We start from the raw sequence: 5,112 nt of genomic DNA, 5'->3' as shown, positions 1-5,112 counted from the left end.
CCGTGAGCATAAAAATTATTCGCATGAGTCCAATGTTACAGCAGGGGAACATTCTGACGTTGCTTGTATGTAAATTCATAGTATCCACTCTGTTTAATCGTCTACCAGAAAGAGAAAAAGCGATGGATGCTTCGAAAGTTTTTTTTTTTTTTTTTTTTTTTTTTTGCCATCAGTCTTCTGACTGGTTTGATGCGCCCCGCCACGAATTCCTCTTCTGCGACAACCTCTTCATCTCACTTGCAACCTATGTCCTCAATTATTTGATGGATGTATTCCAGTCTCTGTCTTCCTCTACAGTTTTTGCCCTCTGCACTTCCGTCTAGTACCATAGAAGTCATTCCCTCATGTCTTAACAGATGTCCTACCATCCTGTCACTTCTCCTTATCTCCTACATACTCCTTTCCTCTCCGAATCTGCGCAGAACCTCCTCATTCCTTACTTTATCGGTCCACCTAATTTCCAATGTTCGTCTGTAGCACTACACCTCAAAAGCCTCGATTCTCTTCCGTTCCGGTTTTCTCACAGTCCATGTTTCACGATGGGCAACGGCTGTGCCGCAGTGGTTGCACCGGTTCCCGTCAGATCACCGAAGTTTAGCACTGTCGGGCGTGTCCAGCACTTGGATGGGTGGCCATCCGGGCTGCCATGCGCTGTTGCCATTTTTAGTGGTGCACTCAGCCTCGTGATGCCAATTGAGGAGCTACTCGACCGAATAGTAGCGTCTCTGGTCAACGAAAACCATCGTAACGACCGGACGATCGGTGTGCTGACCACAAGCCTCTCCTGTCCACTGCCTTTCCGACTTCTATGATGGCCCTTTTTAGAGATGTCCATTCCTCTTCAACTGTACTGCCTACTGAGATATCCCTTATTGCTGTATCTATAGCTTTAGAAAACTTCAAGTGTATGTCGTCATTCCTTAGTACTTCTGTATCCCACTTCTCTGCATATTGATTCTTCCTAACTAATGTCTTAAAATTCAGCCTACTCTTCATCGCTATTATATTGTGATCTGATTCTATATCTGTTCCTGGGTACGCCTTATCATCCAGTATCTGATTGCGGAATCTCTGTCTGACCATGATGTAATCTAATTGAAATATCCCCATATCACCCGGCGTTTTCCAAGTATATCTCCTCCTCTTGTGATACTTGAACGTAGTATTCGCTATTACTAGCTGAAACTTGTTACAGAACTCAATTAGTCTTTCTCCTCTCTCATTCCTTGTCCCAAGCCCATATTCTCCTGTAACCTTTTCTTCTACTCCTTCCCCTATAACTGCATTCCAGTCTCCCATGACTATTATATTTTCGTCCCCCTTTACGTACTGTACTACCCTTTCAATATCTTCACATACTTTCTTTATCTCTTCATCTTCATCTTGCGACGTCAGCATGTATACCTAAGCTACCGTTGTCGTTGTTAGTTTGCTATCGATTCTCATGACAACCTTATCACTGAACTGATAACAGTATCACACTCCCTGCCGTACCCTCCTATGCATAACGAATCCTACTCCCGTAATACCACTTTCTGCTGCTGTTGATATAGCCCTATACTCATCTGACCAGAAATCATTCTCTTCTTTCCATTTCACCTCACTGATCCCTAATATATCTAGAGTGAGTCTCTGCATTTCCCTTTTCAGATTCACTAGTTTTCCTACCACGTTCAAGCTTCTGACATTCCACGCCCCGATTCGTAGAACGGTATCCTTTCGTTGATTATTCAGTTTATTTGTCATAGTCACCTCCCCGTTGGCAGTCCCCTCCCGGAGATCCGAGTGGGTTACTATTCCAGAATCTTTTACCAATGGGGAGATCATCATGACACTTTTCAATTACAGGCAACATGCTTTGTGGATACACGTTACGTGTCTTCAATGCAGTGGTTTCCATTGCCTTCTACATCCGCATGCCGTTGATCACTGCTGATTCTTCCGCCTTTAGGGGCAATTTCCCACTCCTAGGACAAGAGAGTGTCCCGAACCTTTGCCCTCTCCTCCGCCCTCTTTGACAAGGCCGCTGGCAGGACGCGGGTGACTTCTTATGCCGGATGTCTTCGGCCGCCTATGCTGATTATTAATCAAAATTTAAGCAGTGGCGGGATTCGAACCCGAGACCGACAACGTTTTGAGATGAAAAATAGAATCTGTATAGTGTGCTCATATCGCCCGATACTGTAAAAAGCTTTAACGCTTCAATAATGTCTCCAGTTTTCTGTCAATTAGATAACACAGAAAGAAGTTGCGTTCTTTTTATATAAATGTTCAGAGCACAACTTCACTCTGCAGCGAAAAATGTGTTGCTTTCTGGAAGTTGTTGCTATGCTATTGTTGTCACTTGTGGCATTTAATCTTTACCGCTGGTCCGAAAGCCGAGAGAACTGCAGATACACTGCATGTAGTGTGGGTTGCCTAGCTCTCAGACACCCATGTGTTCGGATTCCTCCCGAATTGTGATTTCTTAATTGTTGGTAAACATTAGCTTTTACTACAAAGATTATTGCAGATGCTTCATAAGTACCTACCTCATAAGTTCTGTTGTGACTTGGCAAGACAGCCAAGCCACTATGAGAGCAAGCCGAAGGCACGCGTTTTAGCTCACGCAGGCTGGCGTGAGGTCTGGAACAGTTAAAGGAATAGAGACTAGCAAAAAAGGTACGTAGCTTCTGTAATACGTAACTTTAATCCATAATTGGTGAACATCGGTCTGACGGTACATGCATCACAAGATAAATAGCAAATGATAATGGCGCCTTGCTAGCAAATGACGTAGCTGAAGGCTATGCTAACTATCGTCTCGGCAAATGAGAGCGTAATTTGTCAGTGAACCATCGCTAGCAAAGTCGGCTGTACAACTGGGGCGAGTGTTAGGAAGTCTCTCTAGACCTGCCGTGTGGCGGCGCTTGGTCTGCAATCACTGACAGTGGCGACACGAGGGTCCGACGTATACTAACGGACCGCGGCCGATTTAAAGGCTACCACCTAGCAAGTGTGGTGTCTGGCGGTGACACCACAAGTTCATAAGTACCTACCTCAAGTCCAGGGTAACGAACATTTTTAACAGTTTCAGGGTGTGAAACCTTGATCCATGACAAGATCTGAGTTTGGATTCCATAACTCCTTAATGTCTGAAAACATGCAAATTATGGTTAAATAACTCTTTTCGAGGCAGAAACTTTCGGGGCTAATTGTGCACTCAAATATCACTTTACACTCTACATTGTACGGAATTTCAATATTTTATCTCCTTTCTATCAGTTAGAATATAAAATGGAACACGCTGTAAAAAAAGTCACGACAGGCAAAACGAAGAAAAATAAGCTACCTATTTCCATTGTATATACGTATCTATGTGCCTAATCTCTCTTATTCTTGTGATTCCTATGCAAGGTATACTTTGGGGGTGTCAGAGTCTTCCTCCGATCCCTGTTCTGTAAATTTACCCAACAGCACATTTCATGAGAACTAATTCGCCTTTCTGCCAACGAGTCTCGTTTAAGTTTCCCCAGCACATCTGTTCCTCTTTCGTATGAGCTATACCGGCCCTTTGCAATTACGCTTCTCTGATATACGTTTGATATCTGCACTCATGGCTACGGTATGAGAATTTTAATCGCTGGAGGATAGAACTTCTCGCATTAGTTTCTTGTGTGCGACTTTCTTTACTGATGCGCGGCAAATTCATAGAAATCCAAACCATTCCCTGTCTTCCACCTCCCTTCCCTAATACTGATTTAACGTGTTCGTCTCATTTCAAATCGCTCCTCAGTATTAGCTACGAATTTTTGAGCGATGTGATTTCTCGAGAAATTTACCACTAATCTTCTACTCTGCTCCTATTGGATTCTGCCAGTTTATTACGGAAACTGTCTTCAGTTTACCCACCGCACGGCAACTCTGTCCATATACTTCCTGAATGTCTCACTGCTTCTTTTCCCACACTATCGTCAGTGAACAATCCCATAAATCATTTTTCTGTAAAGAGAACATTTGTGGTCCAACTACGGTATAGCTAACAATGATTGTCAGTGCTCAAAGCCTGTCATAAATTTAGGTAGGGATGGATTTATTAGGAAGATACCGTGTGTGAATAAAGTGAGGTTTATTTCACAGAAATAGTTTTTCTTTCCATTTCTTTTCTTTTTTTCCTTTTATTTTCTAAAAAGTTAATTTTTTGAGAGAAGATTCCTTTCTTGCAGGAAAGTCATTATAGTTTAAGATACGCTCTGGAATCTTGCAGGAGACGGACTTTTGTAATATTTGCTTGTAATCCTACCATATCCTTTCTGTAAACAGAATGAGCTGTGCTCTTTTTCCGGTTTCAGTAGACGAAAATAAGTGAAGAAATTGAGAACAACAAAACCAGCATAAAACTAGTGGCTTCTTACGTCCACAGAGAAGTTCCACTATCCACAACACACGAACTTCACGACGTCGCTGTTGCAGATGACACTGATGCCTTGAGAGATCCAGCACTACTCAGCTTAGAGAAACGGCCGAGGTGGACGGCCGGTTCTAGGCGCTACAGTCTGGAACCGTGCGACCGCTACGGTCGCAGATTCGAATACTGCCTCGGGTATGGATGTGTGTGATGTTCTTAGATTAGTTAGGTTTAAGTAGTTCTAAGTTCTAGGGGACTGATGACCTCAGATGTTAAGTCCCATAGTACTCAGAGCCATTTGAACCATTTGAACTGACAGAAGAAGAGCCAAATATGAGCACCGTGTTTAGTTACAGGTCCCATTAAGAAGCGCGAAGGCATTACAGAGACGCTCATCCAATTCCAGTTGCAGGCCCTGCAAGAGAGGCGTTCTGCAACACTTCCGAGAGCGTACTGTCCTGGAAGAGTCAACCATTATATTGCTTCCTTCTACTTATATCTCACGGAAGGACCACAGAGATAAAATTAGAGAGATTCGATCGCACGTGCAGGCTTGCCAGCAGTTATTGTTCTTCCCAGGAAATGGAACGGAAAAGTGAGATGTGACAGTGGTACACGATGCGGCCTGCGGAGTATAGATGTAGATCAACATACTGTATTTATGTCTAGTGATAATGTGTCTGAAGAAGTGCAGGGAAGATTCCTAGGGCGTCTTAGGGTCTCGA

The 5,112-nt window shown here is 43.4% G+C and overlaps 1 pseudogene; it reads left to right on the top strand.

Moving 5' to 3' along the window:
- Window positions 1-542: 542 nt before the first annotated feature.
- On the top strand, window positions 543-660 carry LOC124728336 (annotated as a pseudogene).
- The last annotated feature ends 4,452 nt before the right edge of the window (window positions 661-5,112 follow it).

Source organism: Schistocerca piceifrons, chromosome 1 (assembly GCF_021461385.2).
Source record: "Schistocerca piceifrons isolate TAMUIC-IGC-003096 chromosome 1, iqSchPice1.1, whole genome shotgun sequence".
Classification (NCBI taxonomy): Eukaryota; Metazoa; Arthropoda; class Insecta; order Orthoptera; family Acrididae; genus Schistocerca; species Schistocerca piceifrons.
Note: the sequence above shows the minus strand (reverse complement) of the source record. Positions and strands in the feature narration are given on the sequence as shown.